This window comes from Phalangium opilio, unplaced genomic scaffold (genome assembly GCF_054372755.1).
Source record: "Phalangium opilio isolate 3A_F unplaced genomic scaffold, DU_Popi_V2 ptg000037l_1, whole genome shotgun sequence".
NCBI classification, from domain to species: domain Eukaryota; kingdom Metazoa; phylum Arthropoda; class Arachnida; order Opiliones; family Phalangiidae; genus Phalangium; species Phalangium opilio.
In genome coordinates this window covers 7963600-7979638 of record NW_028324160.1, presented here as the reverse complement: position 1 = coordinate 7979638, position 16039 = coordinate 7963600, and the positions used below count along the sequence as shown (strand labels likewise).

General features: G+C 42.5%; 13 non-coding genes across 13 annotated transcripts; all 13 read left to right on the top strand.

Annotated features, from left to right (window-relative positions):
• The first annotated feature begins 1109 nt into the window (after positions 1 to 1109).
• TRNAL-UAA (transfer RNA leucine (anticodon UAA)) lies at positions 1110 to 1193 on the top strand. Its single transcript has one exon. It is a non-coding gene; the product is annotated as a tRNA-Leu (tRNA).
• Positions 1194 to 1817: 624 nt separating this feature from the next.
• TRNAL-UAA (transfer RNA leucine (anticodon UAA)) lies at positions 1818 to 1901 on the top strand. The gene has a single exon. It is a non-coding gene; the product is annotated as a tRNA-Leu (tRNA).
• A 1093-nt stretch (positions 1902 to 2994) lies between these two features.
• TRNAL-UAA (transfer RNA leucine (anticodon UAA)) lies at positions 2995 to 3078 on the top strand. The gene has a single exon. It is a non-coding gene; the product is annotated as a tRNA-Leu (tRNA).
• Positions 3079 to 4174: 1096 nt separating this feature from the next.
• On the top strand, positions 4175 to 4258 carry TRNAL-UAA (transfer RNA leucine (anticodon UAA)). Its single transcript has one exon. It is a non-coding gene; the product is annotated as a tRNA-Leu (tRNA).
• A 1093-nt stretch (positions 4259 to 5351) lies between these two features.
• On the top strand, positions 5352 to 5435 carry TRNAL-UAA (transfer RNA leucine (anticodon UAA)). Its single transcript has one exon. It is a non-coding gene; the product is annotated as a tRNA-Leu (tRNA).
• A 1332-nt stretch (positions 5436 to 6767) lies between these two features.
• Positions 6768 to 6851, top strand: TRNAL-UAA (transfer RNA leucine (anticodon UAA)). The gene has a single exon. It is a non-coding gene; the product is annotated as a tRNA-Leu (tRNA).
• An 859-nt stretch (positions 6852 to 7710) lies between these two features.
• Positions 7711 to 7794, top strand: TRNAL-UAA (transfer RNA leucine (anticodon UAA)). Its single transcript has one exon. It is a non-coding gene; the product is annotated as a tRNA-Leu (tRNA).
• A 1333-nt stretch (positions 7795 to 9127) lies between these two features.
• On the top strand, positions 9128 to 9212 carry TRNAI-AAU (transfer RNA isoleucine (anticodon AAU)). The gene has a single exon. It is a non-coding gene; the product is annotated as a tRNA-Ile (tRNA).
• Positions 9213 to 10540: 1328 nt separating this feature from the next.
• Positions 10541 to 10624, top strand: TRNAL-UAA (transfer RNA leucine (anticodon UAA)). Its single transcript has one exon. It is a non-coding gene; the product is annotated as a tRNA-Leu (tRNA).
• Positions 10625 to 11010: 386 nt separating this feature from the next.
• Positions 11011 to 11094, top strand: TRNAL-UAA (transfer RNA leucine (anticodon UAA)). The gene has a single exon. It is a non-coding gene; the product is annotated as a tRNA-Leu (tRNA).
• Positions 11095 to 11480: 386 nt separating this feature from the next.
• On the top strand, positions 11481 to 11564 carry TRNAL-UAA (transfer RNA leucine (anticodon UAA)). Its single transcript has one exon. It is a non-coding gene; the product is annotated as a tRNA-Leu (tRNA).
• Positions 11565 to 12424: 860 nt separating this feature from the next.
• On the top strand, positions 12425 to 12508 carry TRNAL-UAA (transfer RNA leucine (anticodon UAA)). The gene has a single exon. It is a non-coding gene; the product is annotated as a tRNA-Leu (tRNA).
• A 2831-nt stretch (positions 12509 to 15339) lies between these two features.
• TRNAL-UAA (transfer RNA leucine (anticodon UAA)) lies at positions 15340 to 15423 on the top strand. The gene has a single exon. It is a non-coding gene; the product is annotated as a tRNA-Leu (tRNA).
• The last annotated feature ends 616 nt before the right edge of the window (positions 15424 to 16039 follow it).

The window sequence follows — 16039 nt, the reverse complement described above, 5'->3', positions numbered from 1 at the left end:
AAGCGTGTCAAGATGGCCGAGAGGTCTAAGGCGTCAGATTTAAGCTCTGATCCTTGTATGAGGGTGTGGGTTCGAACCCTACTTCTGACAACGAATTGTTTCATTTTAATAACATGTACCTCATGATCAGAAAAGGCTTCTCTAGTATGGCAACAAGTGAGTGGCTTTATGGAGCATAGAATTTCGTGAGGTATTTCGGGGTTGTACTATAGCTGGATTTCAAGAAAAACGTTTAAAAGCGTGTCAAGATGGCCGAGTGGTCTAAGGCGTCAGATTTAAGCTCTGATCCTTGTATGAGGGCGTGGGTTCGAACCCTACTTCTGACACCGGATTGTTTCATTTTAATAACATGTATCTCATGATCAGAAAAGGCTTCTCTAGTATGGCAACAAGTGAGTGGCTTTATGGAGCATAGAATTCCGAGAGGTATTTCGGAGTTGTATTGTAGCTGTATTTTCAAGGAAAATCTTTAAAAGCGTGTCAAGATGACTGAGTGGTCTTTTAATAACATGTATCTCATGCTCACGAAGCGCTTCTCTAGTATGGAAACAAGTGAGTGGCTTTATGGAGCATAGAATTCCGAGAGATATTTCGGGTGGTACTATAGCTTCATTTTCAAGGAAAACGTTTAGAACGCGTCAGGATGGCCGAGTGGTCTAAGGCGTCAGATTTAAGCTCTGATCCTCGTATGAGGGCGTGGGTTCGAACACCTTTTCTGACAACGAATTGTTTCATTTTAATAACATGTATCTCATGATCAGAAAAGGCTTCTCTAGTATGGCAACAAGTGAGTGGCTTTATGGAGTATAGAATGCCGAGAGGTATTTCGGGGTTGTATTATTGCTGGATTTTCAAGGAAAACGATTAAAAGCGTGTCAAGTTGACCGAGTGGTCTAAGGCGTCAGATTTAAGCTCTGATCCTCGTATGAGCGCGTGGGTTCGAACCCCACTTCTGTCAACGAATTGTTTCATTTTAATAACATGTTCCTCAGGCTCACGAAGCGCTTCTCTAGTATGGAAACAAGTGAGTGACTTTATGGAGCATAGAATTCCGAGAGGTATTTCGGGTGGTACTATAGCTTCATTTTCAAGGAAAACGTTCAGAACGTGTCAGGATGGCCGAGTGGTCTAAGGCGTCAGATTTAAGCTCTGATCCTCGTATGAGGGCGTGGGTTCGAACCCCACTCCTGACAACGAATTGTTTCATTTTAATAACATGTATCTCATGATCAGAAAAGGCTTCTCTAGTATGGCAACAAGTGAGTGGCTTTATGGAGTATAGAATGCCGAGAGGTATTTCGGGGTTGTATTATTGCTGGTTTTTCAAGGAAAACGTTTAAAAGCGTGTCAAGATGACTGAGTGGTCTTAGGCGTCAGAATTAAGCTCTGATCCTCGTATGAGGGCGTGGGTTCGATCCCCACTTCTTACAACGAATTGTTTCATTTTAGTAACATGTATCTCATGATCAGAAAAGGCTTCTCTAGTATGGCAACAAGTGAGTGGCTTTATGGAGCATAGAATTCCGAGAGGTATTTCGGGGTTGTACTATAGCTGGATTTCAAGGAAAACGTTTAAAAGCGTGTCAAGATGGCCGAGTGGTCTAAGGCGTCAGATTTAAGCTCTGATCCTCGTATGAGCGCGTGGGTTCGAACCCCACTTCTGTCAACGAATTGTTTCATTTTAATAACATGTTCCTCAGGCTCACGAAGCGCTTCTCTAGTATGGAAACAAGTGAGTGACTTTATGGAGCATAGAATTCCGAGAGGTATTTCGGGTGGTACTATAGCTTCATTTTCAAGGAAACCGTTCAGAACGTGTCAGGATGGCCGAGTGGTCTAAGGCGTCAGATTTAAGCTCTGATCCTCGTATGAGGGCGTGGGTTCGAACCCCACTCCTGACAACGAATTGTTTCATTTTAATAACATGTATCTCATGATCAGAAAAGGCTTCTCTAGTATGGCAACAAGTGAGTGGCTTTATGGAGTATAGAATGCCGAGAGGTATTTCGGGGTTGTATTATTGCTGGTTTTTCAAGGAAAACGTTTAAAAGCGTGTCAAGATGACTGAGTGGTCTTAGGCGTCAGAATTAAGCTCTGATCCTCGTATGAGGGCGTGGGTTCGATCCCCACTTCTTACAACGAATTGTTTCATTTTAGTAACATGTATCTCATGATCAGAAAAGGCTTCTCTAGTATGGCAACAAGTGAGTGGCTTTATGGAGCATAGAATTCCGAGAGGTATTTCGGGGTTGTACTATAGCTGGATTTCAAGGAAAACGTTTAAAAGCGTGTCAAGATGGCCGAGTGGTCTAAGGCGTCAGATTTAAGCTCTGATCCTTGTATGAGGGCGTGGGTTCGAACCCTACTTCTGACAACGAATTGTTACATTTTAATAACATGTATCTCATGCTCACGAAGCGCTTCTCTAGTATGGAAACAAGTGAGTGGCTTTATAGAGCATAGAATTCCGAGAGATATTTCGGGTGGTACTATAGTTTCATTTTCAAGGAAAACGTTTAGAACGCGTAGGATGGCCGAGTGGTCTAAGGCGTCAGATTTAAGCTCTGATCCTTGTATGAGGGCGTGGGTTCGAACCCCACTTCTGACAACGAATTGTTTCATTTTAATAACATGTATCTCATGCTCACGAAGCGCTTCTCTAGTATCGAAACAAGTGAGTGGCTTCATGGAGCATAGAATTCCGAGAGTTATTTCGGGTGGTACTATAGCTTCATTTCAAGGTAAACGTTTTAAAGCGTGTCAGGATGGCAGAGTGGTCTAAGGCGTCAGATTTAATCTCTGATCCTCGTATGAGGGCGTGGATTCGAACCCCACTTCTGACAACGAATTGTTTCATTTAAATAACATGTACCTCATGCTCACGAAGCGCTTCTCTAGTATGGAAACAAGTGAGTGGCTTTATGGAGCATAGAATTCCGAGAGGTATTTCGGGTGGTACTATAGCTTCATTTTCAAGGAAAACGTTTAGCACGTGTCAGGATGGCCGAGTGGTCTAAGGCGTCAGATTTAAGCTCTGATCCTCGTATGAGGGCGTGGGTTCGAACCCCACTTCTGACAACGAATTGTTTCATTTTAATAACATGTATCTCATGATCAGAAAAGGCTTCTCTAGTATGGCAACAAGTGAGTGGCTTTATGGAGCATAGAATGCCGAGAGGTATTTCGGGGTTGTATTATTGCTGGTTTTTCAAGGAAAACGATTAAAAGCGTGTCAAGATGACTGAGTGGTCTAAGGCGTCAGAATTAAGCTCTGATCCTCGTATGAGGGCGTGGGTTCGAACCCCACTTCTTACAACGAATTGTTTCATTTTAATAACATGTATCTCATGCTCACGAAGCGCTTCTCTAGTATGGAAACAAGTGAGTGGCTTTATGGAGCATACAATTCCGAGAGATATTTCGGGTGGTACTATAGCTTCATTTTCAAGGAAAACGTTTAGAACGCGTCAGGATGGCCGAGTGGTCTAAGGCGTCAGATTTAAGCTCTGATCCTCGTATGAGGGCGTGGGTTCGAACACTACTTCTGGCAACGAATTGTTTCATTTTAATAACATGTATCTCATGATCAGAAAAGGCTTCTCTAGTATGGCAACAAGTGAGTGGCTTTATGGAGTATAGAATGCCGAGAGGTATTTCGGGGTTGTATTATTGCTGGTTTTTCAAGGAAAACGTTTAAAAGCGTGTCAAGATGACTGAGTGGTCTTAGGCGTCAGAATTAAGCTCTGATCCTCGTATGAGGGCGTGGGTTCGATCCCCACTTCTTACAACGAATTGTTTCATTTTAGTAACATGTATCTCATGATCAGAAAAGGCTTCTCTAGTATGGCAACAAGTGAGTGGCTTTATGGAGCATAGAATTCCGAGAGGTATTTCGGGGTTGTACTATAGCTGGATTTCAAGGAAAACGTTTAAAAGCGTGTCAAGATGGCCGAGTGGTCTAAGGCGTCAGATTTAAGCTCTGATCCTCGTATGAGCGCGTGGGTTCGAACCCCACTTCTGTCAACGAATTGTTTCATTTTAATAACATGTTCCTCAGGCTCACGAAGCGCTTCTCTAGTATGGAAACAAGTGAGTGACTTTATGGAGCATAGAATTCCGAGAGGTATTTCGGGTGGTACTATAGCTTCATTTTCAAGGAAACCGTTCAGAACGTGTCAGGATGGCCGAGTGGTCTAAGGCGTCAGATTTAAGCTCTGATCCTCGTATGAGGGCGTGGGTTCGAACCCCACTCCTGACAACGAATTGTTTCATTTTAATAACATGTATCTCATGATCAGAAAAGGCTTCTCTAGTATGGCAACAAGTGAGTGGCTTTATGGAGTATAGAATGCCGAGAGGTATTTCGGGGTTGTATTATTGCTGGTTTTTCAAGGAAAACGTTTAAAAGCGTGTCAAGATGACTGAGTGGTCTTAGGCGTCAGAATTAAGCTCTGATCCTCGTATGAGGGCGTGGGTTCGATCCCCACTTCTTACAACGAATTGTTTCATTTTAGTAACATGTATCTCATGATCAGAAAAGGCTTCTCTAGTATGGCAACAAGTGAGTGGCTTTATGGAGCATAGAATTCCGAGAGGTATTTCGGGGTTGTACTATAGCTGGATTTCAAGGAAAACGTTTAAAAGCGTGTCAAGATGGCCGAGTGGTCTAAGGCGTCAGATTTAAGCTCTGATCCTTGTATGAGGGCGTGGGTTCGAACCCTACTTCTGACAACGAATTGTTACATTTTAATAACATGTATCTCATGCTCACGAAGCGCTTCTCTAGTATGGAAACAAGTGAGTGGCTTTATAGAGCATAGAATTCCGAGAGATATTTCGGGTGGTACTATAGTTTCATTTTCAAGGAAAACGTTTAGAACGCGTAGGATGGCCGAGTGGTCTAAGGCGTCAGATTTAAGCTCTGATCCTTGTATGAGGGCGTGGGTTCGAACCCCACTTCTGACAACGAATTGTTTCATTTTAATAACATGTATCTCATGCTCACGAAGCGCTTCTCTAGTATCGAAACAAGTGAGTGGCTTCATGGAGCATAGAATTCCGAGAGTTATTTCGGGTGGTACTATAGCTTCAGTTCAAGGTAAACGTTTTAAAGCGTGTCAGGATGGCAGAGTGGTCTAAGGCGTCAGATTTAATCTCTGATCCTCGTATGAGGGCGTGGATTCGAACCCCACTTCTGACAACGAATTGTTTCATTTAAATAACATGTACCTCATGCTCACGAAGCGCTTCTCTAGTATGGAAACAAGTGAGTGGCTTTATGGAGCATAGAATTCCGAGAGGTATTTCGGGTGGTACTATAGCTTCATTTTCAAGGAAAACGTTTAGCACGTGTCAGGATGGCCGAGTGGTCTAAGGCGTCAGATTTAAGCTCTGATCCTCGTATGAGGGCGTGGGTTCGAACCCCACTTCTGACAACGAATTGTTTCATTTTAATAACATGTATCTCATGATCAGAAAAGGCTTCTCTAGTATGGCAACAAGTGAGTGGCTTTATGGAGCATAGAATGCCGAGAGGTATTTCGGGGTTGTATTATTGCTGGTTTTTCAAGGAAAACGATTAAAAGCGTGTCAAGATGACTGAGTGGTCTAAGGCGTCAGAATTAAGCTCTGATCCTCGTATGAGGGCGTGGGTTCGAACCCCACTTCTTACAACGAATTGTTTCATTTTAATAACATGTATCTCATGCTCACGAAGCGCTTCTCTAGTATGGAAACAAGTGAGTGGCTTTATGGAGCATACAATTCCGAGAGATATTTCGGGTGGTACTATAGCTTCATTTTCAAGGAAAACGTTTAGAACGCGTCAGGATGGCCGAGTGGTCTAAGGCGTCAGATTTAAGCTCTGATCCTCGTATGAGGGCGTGTTTTCGAACACTACTTCTGGCAACGAATTGTTTCATTTTAATAACATGTATCTTATGATCAGAAAAGGCTTCTCTAGTATGGCAACAAGTGAGTGGCTTTATGGAGCATAGAATTCCGAGAGGTACTTCGGGGTTGTATTATTGCTGGATTTTCAAGGAAAACGTTTAAAAGCGTGTCAAGATGACCGAGTGGTCTAAGGCGTCAGGTTTAAGCTCTGATCCTCGTATGAGCGCGTGGGTTCGAACCCCACTTCTGTCAACGAATTGTTTCATTTTAATAACATGTACCTCATGCTCACGAAGCGCTTCTCTAGTATGGAAACAAGTGAGTGACTTTATGGAGCATAGAATTCCGAGAGTTATTTCGGGTGGTACTATAGCTTCATTTCAAGGTAAACGTTTTAAAGCGTGTCAGGATGGCAGAGTGGTCTAAGGCGTCAGATTTAATCTCTGATCCTCGTATGAGGGCGTGGATTCGAACCCCACTTCTGAAAACGAATTGTTTCATTTTAATAACATGTATCTCATGATCAGAAAAGGCTTCTCTAGTATGGACACAAGTGAGTGGCTTTATGGAGCATAGAATGCCGAGAGGTATTTCGGGGTTGTATTATTGCTGGTTTTTCAAGGAAAACGATTAAAAGCGTGTCAAGATGACTGAGTGGTCTAAGGCGTCAGAATTAAGCTCTGATCCTCGTATGAGGGCGTGGGTTCGTACCCCACTTCTTACAACGAATTGTTTCATTTTAATAACATGTATCTCATGATCAGAAAAGGCTTCTCTAGTATGGCAACAAGTGAGTGGCTTTATGGAGCATAGAATTCCGAGAGATATTTCGGGTGGTATTATAGCTTCATTTTCAAGGAAAACGTTAAGAATGCGTCAGGATGGCCGAGTGGTCTAAGGCGTCAGATTTAAGATCTGATCCTCGTATGAGTTCGTGGGTTCGAACCCCACTTCTGACAACGAATTGTTTCATTTTAATATCATGTAGCTCATGATCAGAAAAGGCTTCTCTAGTATGGCAACAAGTGAGTGGCTTTATGGAGCATAGAATTCCGAGAGGTATTTCGGGGTTGTATTATTGCTGGATTTTCAAGAAAACGTTTAAAAGCGTGTCAAGATGACCGAGTGGTCTAAGGCGTCAGATTTAAGCTCTGATCCTCGTATGAGCGCGTGGGTTCGAACCCCACTTCTGACAACGAATTGTTTCATTTTAATAACATGTACCTCATGCTCACGAAGCGCTTCTCTAGTATGGAAACAAGTGAGTGGCTTTATGGAGCATGTAATTCCGAGAGGTATTTCGGGGTTGTACTATAGCTGGATTTCAAGGAAAACGTTTAAAAGCGTGTCAAGATGGCCAAGAGGTCTAAGGCGTCAGATTTAAGCTCTGATCCTTGTATGAGGGTGTGGGTTCGAACCCTACTTCTGACAACGAATTGTTTCATTTTAATAACATGTACCTCATGATCAGAAAAGGCTTCTCTAGTATGGCAACAAGTGAGTGGCTTTATGGAGCATAGAATTTCGTGAGGTATTTCGGGGTTGTACTATAGCTGGATTTCAAGGAAAACGTTTAAAAGCGTGTCAAGATGGCCGAGTGGTCTAAGGCGTCAGATTTAAGCTCTGATCCTTGTATGAGGGCGTGGGTTCGAACCCTACTAATGACACCGGATTGTTTCATTTTAATAACATGTATCTCATGATCAGAAAAGGCTTCTCTAGTATGGCAACAAGTGATTGGCTTTATGGAGCATAGAATTCCGAGAGATATTTCGGGTGGTATTATAGCTTCATTTTCAAGGAAAACGTTAAGAATGCGTCAGGATGGCCGAGTGGTCTAAGGCGTCAGATTTAAGATCTGATCCTCGTATGAGTTCGTGGGTTCGAACCCCACTTCTGACAACGAATTGTTTCATTTTAATATCATGTAGCTCATGATCAGAAAAGGCTTCTCTAGTATGGCAACAAGTGAGTGGCTTTATGGAGCATAGAATTCCGAGAGGTATTTCGGGGTTGTATTATTGCTGGATTTTCAAGAAAACGTTTAAAAGCGTGTCAAGATGACCGAGTGGTCTAAGGCGTCAGATTTAAGCTCTGATCCTCGTATGAGCGCGTGGGTTCGAACCCCACTTCTGACAACGAATTGTTTCATTTTAATAACATGTACCTCATGCTCACGAAGCGCTTCTCTAGTATGGAAACAAGTGAGTGGCTTTATGGAGCATGTAATTCCGAGAGGTATTTCGGGGTTGTACTATAGCTGGATTTCAAGGAAAACGTTTAAAAGCGTGTCAAGATGGCCGAGAGGTCTATGGCGTCAGATTTAAGCTCTGATCCTTGTATGAGGGTGTGGGTTCGAACCCTACTTCTGACAACGAATTGTTTCATTTTAATAACATGTACCTCATGATCAGAAAAGGCTTCTCTAGTATGGCAACAAGTGAGTGGCTTTATGGAGCATAGAATTTCGTGAGGTATTTCGGGGTTGTACTATAGCTGGATTTCAAGGAAAACGTTTAAAAGCGTGTCAAGATGGCCGAGTGGTCTAAGGCGTCAGATTTAAGCTCTGATCCTTGTATGAGGGCGTGGGTTCGAACCCTACTAATGACACCGGATTGTTTCATTTTAATAACATGTATCTCATGATCAGAAAAGGCTTCTCTAGTATGGCAACAAGTGAGTGGCTTTATGGAGCATAGAATTCCGAGAGGTATTTCGGAGTTGTATTGTAGCTGTATTTTCAAGGAAAATCTTTAAAAGCGTGTCAAGATGACTGAGTGGTCTTAGGCGTCTGAATTAAGCTCTGTTCCTCTTATGAGGGCGTGGGTTCGAACCCCACTTCTAACAACGAATTGTTACATTTTAATAACATGTATCTCATGCTCACGAAGCGCTTCTCTAGTATGGAAACAAGTGAGTGGCTTTATGGAGCATTGAATTCCGAGAGATATTTCGGGTGGTACTATAGCTTCATTTTCAAGGAAAACGTTTAAAAGCGTGTCAAGATGACTGAGTGGTCTTAGGCGTCAGAATTAAGCTCTGATCCTCGTATGAGGGCGTGGGTTCGATCCCAACTTCTTACAACGAATTGTTTCATTTTAATAACATGTATCTCATGATCAGAAAAGGCTTCTCTAGTATGGCAACAAGTGAGTGGCTTTATGGAGCATAGAATTCCGAGAGGTATTTCGGGGTTGTACTATAACTGGATTTCAAAGAAAACGTTTAAAAGCGTGTCAAGATGGCCGAGTGGTCTAAGGCGTCAGATTAATAATTCTGATCCTTGTATGAGGGCGTGGGTTCGAACCCTACTTCTGACAACGAATTGTTACATTTTAATTACATGTATCTCATGCTCACGAAGCGCTTCTCTAGTATAGAAACAAGTGAGTGGCTTTATGGAGCATAGAACTCCGAGAGATATTTCGGGTGGTACTATAGCTTCATTTTCAAGGAAAACGTTTAGAACGCGTCAGGATGGCCGAGTGGTCTAAGGCGTCAGATTTAAGCTCTGATCCTCGTATGAGGGCGTGGGTTCGAACACCTTTTCTGACAACGAATTGTTTCATTTTAATAACATGTATCTCATGATCAGAAAAGGCTTCTCTAGTATGGCAACAAGTGAGTGGCTTTATGGAGTATAGAATGCCGAGAGGTATTTCGGGGTTGTATTATTGCTGGTTTTTCAAGGAAAACGTTTAAAAGCGTGTCAAGATGACTGAGTGGTCTTAGGCGTCAGAATTAAGCTCTGATCCTCGTATGAGGGCGTGGGTTCGATCCCCACTTCTTACAACGAATTGTTTCATTTTAGTAACATGTATCTCATGATCAGAAAAGGCTTCTCTAGTATGGCAACAAGTGAGTGGCTTTATGGAGCATAGAATTCCGAGAGGTATTTCGGGGTTGTACTATAGCTGGATTTCAAGGAAAACGTTTAAAAGCGTGTCAAGATGGCCGAGTGGTCTAAGGCGTCAGATTTAAGCTCTGATCCTTGTATGAGGGCGTGGGTTCGAACCCTACTTCTGACAACGAATTGTTACATTTTAATAACATGTATCTCATGCTCACGAAGCGCTTCTCTAGTATGGAAACAAGTGAGTGGCTTTATGGAGCATAGAATTCCGAGAGATATTTCGGGTGGTACTATAGCTTCATTTTCAAGGAAAACGTTTAGAACGCGTAGGATGGCCGAGTGGTCTAAGGCGTCAGATTTAAGCTCTGATCCTTGTATGAGGGCGTGGGTTCGAACCCCACTTCTGACAACGAATTGTTTCATTTTAATAACATGTATCTCATGCTCACGAAGCGCTTCTCTAGTATCGAAACAAGTGAGTGGCTTCATGGAGCATAGAATTCCGAGAGTTATTTCGGGTGGTACTATTGCTTCATTTCAAGGTAAACGTTTTAAAGCGTGTCAGGATGGCAGAGTGGTCTAAGGCGTCAGATTTAATCTCTGATCCTCGTATGAGGGCGTGGATACGAACCCCACTTCTGACAACGAATTGTTTCATTTTAATAACATGTATCTCATGCTCACGAAGCGCTTCTCTAGTATGGAAACAAGTGAGTGGCTTTATGGAGCATAGAATTCCGAGAGGTATTTCGGGTGGTACTATAGCTTCATTTTCAAGGAAAACGTTTAGCACGGGTCAGGATGGCCGAGTGGTCTAAGGCGTCAGATTTAAGCTCTGATCCTCGTATGAGGGCGTGGGTTCGAACCCCACTTCTGACAACGAATTGTTTCATTTTAATAACATGTATCTCATGCTCACGAAGCGCTTCTCTAGTATCGAAACAAGTGAGTGGCTTCATGGAGCATAGAATTCCGAGAGTTATTTCGGGTGGTACTATTGCTTCATTTCAAGGTAAACGTTTTAAAGCGTGTCAGGATGGCAGAGTGGTCTAAGGCGTCAGATTTAATCTCTGATCCTCGTATGAGGGCGTGGATTTGAACCCCACTTCTGACAACGAATTGTTTCATTTAAATAACATGTACCTCATGCTCACGAAGCGCTTCTCTAGTATGGAAACAAGTGAGTGGCTTTATGGAGCATAGAATTCCGAGAGGTATTTCGGGTGGTACTATAGCTTCATTTTCAAGGAAAACGTTTAGCACGGGTCAGGATGGCCGAGTGGTCTAAGGCGTCAGATTTAAGCTCTGATCCTCGTATGAGGGCGTGGGTTCGAACCCCACTTCTGACAACGAATTGTTTCATTTTAATAACATGTATCTCATGCTCACGAAGCGCTTCTCTAGTATCGAAACAAGTGAGTGGCTTCATGGAGCATAGAATTCCGAGAGTTATTTCCGGTGGTACTATTGCTTCATTTCAAGGTAAACGTTTTAAAGCGTGTCAGGATGGCAGAGTGGTCTAAGGCGTCAGATTTAATCTCTGATCCTCGTATGAGGGCGTGGATTCGAACCCCACTTCTGACAACGAATTGTTTCATTTAAATAACATGTACCTCATGCTCACGAAGCGCTTCTCTAGTATGGAAACAAGTGAGTGGCTTTATGGAGCATAGAATTCCGAGAGGTATTTCGGGTGGTACTATAGCTTCATTTTCAAGGAAAACGTTTAGCACGGGTCAGGATGGCCGAGTGGTCTAAGGCGTCAGATTTAAGCTCTGATCCTCGTATGAGGGCGTGGGTTCGAACCCCACTTCTGACAACGAATTGTTTCATTTTAATAACATGTATCTCATGATCAGAAAAGGGTTCTCTAGTATGGCAACAAGTGAGTGGCTTTATGGAGCATAAAATGCCGAGAGGTATTTCGGGGTTGTATTATTGCTGGTTTTTCAAGGAAAACGATTAAAAGCGTGTCAAGATGACTGAGTGGTCTAAGGCGTCAGAATTAAGCTCTGATCCTCGTATGAGGGCGTGGGTTCGAACACTGCTTCTGTCAACGAATTGTTTCATTTTAATAACATGTACCTCATGCTCACGAAGCGCTTCTCTAGTATGGAAACAAGTGAGTGGCTTTATGGAGCATAGAATTCCGAGAGATATTTCGGGTGGTACTATAGCTTCATTTTCAAGGAAAACGTTTAGAACGCGTCAGGATGGCCGAGTGGTCTAAGGCGTCAGATTTAAGCTCTGATCCTCGTATGAGGGCGTGGGTTCGAACACTGCTTCTGTCAACGAATTGTTTCATTTTAATAACATGTATCTTATGATCAGAAAAGGCTTCTCTAGTATGGCAACAAGTGAGTGGCTTTATGGAGCATAGAATTCCGAGAGGTATTTCGGGGTTGTATTATTGCTGGATTTTCAAGGAAAACGTTTAAAAGCGTGTCAAGATGACCGAGTGGTCTAAGGCGTCAGATTTAAGCTCTGATCCTCGTATGAGCGCGTGGGTTCGAACCCCACTTCTGTCAACGAATTGTTTCATTTTAATAACATGTACCTCATGCTCACGAAGCGCTTCTCTAGTATGGAAACAAGGGAGTGACTTTATGGAGCATAGAATTCCGAGAGGTATTTCGGGTGGTACTATAGCTTCATTTTCAAGGAAAACGTTCAGAACGTGTCAGGATGGCCGAGTGGTCTAAGGCGTCAGATTTAAGCTCTGATCCTCGTATGAGGGCGTGGGTTCGAACCCCACTTCTGACAACGAATTGTTTCATTTTAATAACATGTATCTCATGCTCACGAAGCGCTTCTCTAGTATCGAAACAAGTGAGTGGCTTCATGGAGCATAGAATTCCGAGAGTTATTTCGGGTGGTACTATAACTTCATTTCAAGGTAAACGTTTTAAAGCGTGTCAGGATGGCAGAGTGGTCTAAGGCGTCAGATTTAATCTCTGATCCTCGTATGAGGGCGTGGATTCGAACCCCACTTCTGACAACGAATTGTTTCATTTTAATAACATGTACCTCATGCTCACGAAGCGCTTCTCTAGTATGGAAACAAGTGAGTGGCTTTATGGAGCATAGAATTCCGAGAGGTATTTCGGGTGGTACTATAGCTTCATTTTCAAGGAAAACGTTTAGAACGTGTCAGGATGGCCGAGTGGTCTAAGGCGTCAGATTTAAGCTCTGATCCTCGTATGAGGGCGTGGGTTCGAACCCCACTTCTTACAACGAATTGTTTCATTTTAATAACATGTATCTCATGATCAGAAAAGGGTTCTCTAGTATGGCAACAAGTGAGTGGCTTTATGGAGCATAGAATGCCGAGAGGTATTTCGGGGTTGTATTATTGCTGGTTTTTCAAGGAAAACGATTAAAAGCGTGTCAAGATGACTGAGTGGTCTAAGGCGTCAGAATTAAGCTCTGATCCTCGTATGAGGGCGTGGGTTCGAACCCCACTTCTTACAACGAATTGTTTCATTTTTACCTCTCCGTGTGACGTAGTCCAGGAGAGGTTCTGTAACGGCCGTGTCTGTCTGTGTGTCTGTGTGTGTGTCTGTCTGTCTGTCCGTTGTTACACCCACGTGACCGCGTTCGCAGTTTGCGTATCGGAGCAAACGTGTTCGCCATTTCCGAACTGCTTTCACAGTCACGGAAATGGCTCCTCTACTTGAGTTCTCACACCACCAATCTTCTGGTCTTTGTCCACACCACACGGACACTAGTCTGTTCTTACTGGCTGCTAATCACCACCATCTTCTGGTCTTCGTCCATTCCACGTGGACACCAGTCTGTACATACTGGCTTCTAATCACCACCATCTTCTGTTCTTTGTCAATCCCACATTGACACCCGTCTGCACTTACACTGCCTTCTAACACAACCATCCACTGGTCTTCCGTCTATTCCACATAGACACCAATCTGTATCATTGGCTTCTACTCCATTATCATCGTTTGGTTTTAGGATATACGCGGCGATCAGCTAGGGTTACGAGAAACGTCTAGCCTCCCTAAGGTAGGATCGCTACCAAAGGTTTTCGCATTTGCGGTTTTTTCCTTACTATTATAATGGAAACAAATCGTATATATACCCCAAAATTTGAAGAAAGCGGGAAGAGGGGTACCCTTCACTTTAAACGTCAATATTAGCAAAGTTTGAGAAGATAATAAGTATAACTTTATTTCAAACGATTTAACTATTATTAATGTTAATTATTGAAGATTAAAATAATTAAAAATAATTATATTTATTTAAATATTAAAGATAAACCTATCGTGCAAAGAGAGAGATTATCATTGCCTCCTATATCTACCAAGGCCCGTGCATGCGATATATTTCCTTCATTGCCTCCTATATCTATCAAGGCCCGTGCATTGTGATATATTTCATTCATTGCATAAACATAAGCGAGATTGTTTTGGGAAAAAAATACTGCTTCCACTAATGGGTTTATACTCCTTGTTACTGTTGTATAGAGTAATCATGATAAAAGCTTAAAAAATTACGAGAGGACAGACCTTTTTTATCCTCATTCAAAAATATTTTTTGGTGCTAAGACTGCTTTAAAAAATCCAAACGGTTAGGCATTGGTAAAAAAGACAAATGATATTTTTCAAATCTTATGAGATAACGCCCACCTAGTTGAAAATTGCCGTTTTTTATCCGCGGGAGCCATTCTTAATGAGAATTTCGATGCTAGTAGGTTGTCAATTAAACTACCGGTATATTATTGTTGTTGGAAATTGAATATTAAGTCAAATTAAGTGGTTGTAAAGAGCCAGCAGGTTTTTGCCGCTTCTTTTTGTGAGTATTTGATTTTTATATGTAAAATGGAGGAAGATAATGTTGAGAGTAAGGATGAAATGCGGAAGCGCAAAGCGCGGGAAAGGATGAGGGCAAAAAGGTCGACGTTTTCATTGGATACTTAAGGTTATATAATCTTCTCGACACGGAGAGGTAATATTTTGGTTTTCCCGACTTGTAATAACATGTATCTCATGCTCACGAAGCGCTTCTCTAGTATGGAAACAAGTGAGTGGCTTTATGGAGCATAGAATTCCGAGAGATATTTCGGGTGGTACTATAGCTTCATTTTCAAGGAAAACGTTTAGAACGCGTCAGGATGGCCGAGTGGTCTAAGGCGTCAGATTTAAGCTCTGATCCTCGTATGAGGGCGTGGGTTCGAACACTGCTTCTGTCAACGAATTGTTTCATTTTAATAACATGTATCTTATGATCAGAAAAGGCTTCTCTAGTATGGCAACAAGTGAGTGGCTTTATGGAGCATAGAATTCCGAGAGGTATTTCGGGGTTGTATTATTGCTGGATTTTCAAGGAAAACGTTTAAAAGCGTGTCAAGATGACCGAGTGGTCTAAGGCGTCAGATTTAAGCTCTGATCCTCGTATGAGCGCGTGGGTTCGAACCCCACTTCTGTCAACGAATTGTTTCATTTTAATAACATGTACCTCATGCTCACGAAGCGCTTCTCTAGTATGGAAACAAGGGAGTGACTTTATGGAGCATAGAATTCCGAGAGGTATTTCGGGTGGTACTATAGCTTCATTTTCAAGGAAAACGTTCAGAACGTGTCAGGATGGCCGAGTGGTCTAAGGCGTCAGATTTAAGCTCTGATCCTCGTATGAGGGCGTGGGTTCGAACCCCACTTCTGACAACGAATTGTTTCATTTTAATAACATGTATCTCATGCTCACGAAGCGCTTCTCTAGTATCGAAACAAGTGAGTGGCTTCATGGAGCATAGAATTCCGAGAGTTATTTCGGGTGGTACTATAACTTCATTTCAAGGTAAACGTTTTAAAGCGTGTCAGGATGGCAGAGTGGTCTAAGGCGTCAGATTTAATCTCTGATCCTCGTATGAGGGCGTGGATTCGAACCCCACTTCTGACAACGAATTGTTTCATTTTAATAACATGTACCTCATGCTCACAAAGCGCTTCTCTAGTATGGAAACAAGTGAGTGGCTTTATGGAGCATAGAATTCCGAGAGATATTTCGGGTGGTACTATAGCTTCATTTTCAAGGAAAACGTTTAGAACGTGTCAGGATGGCCGAGTGGTCTAAGGCGTCAGATTTAAGCTCTGATCCTCGTATGAGGGCGTGGGTTCGAACCCCACTTCTTACAACGAATTGTTTCATTTTAATAACATGTATCTCATGATCAGAAAAGGCTTCTCTAGTATGGCAACAAGTGAGTGGCTTTATGGAGCATAGAATTCCGAGAGGTATTTCGGGATTGTACTATAGCTGGATTTCAAGGAAAACGTTTAA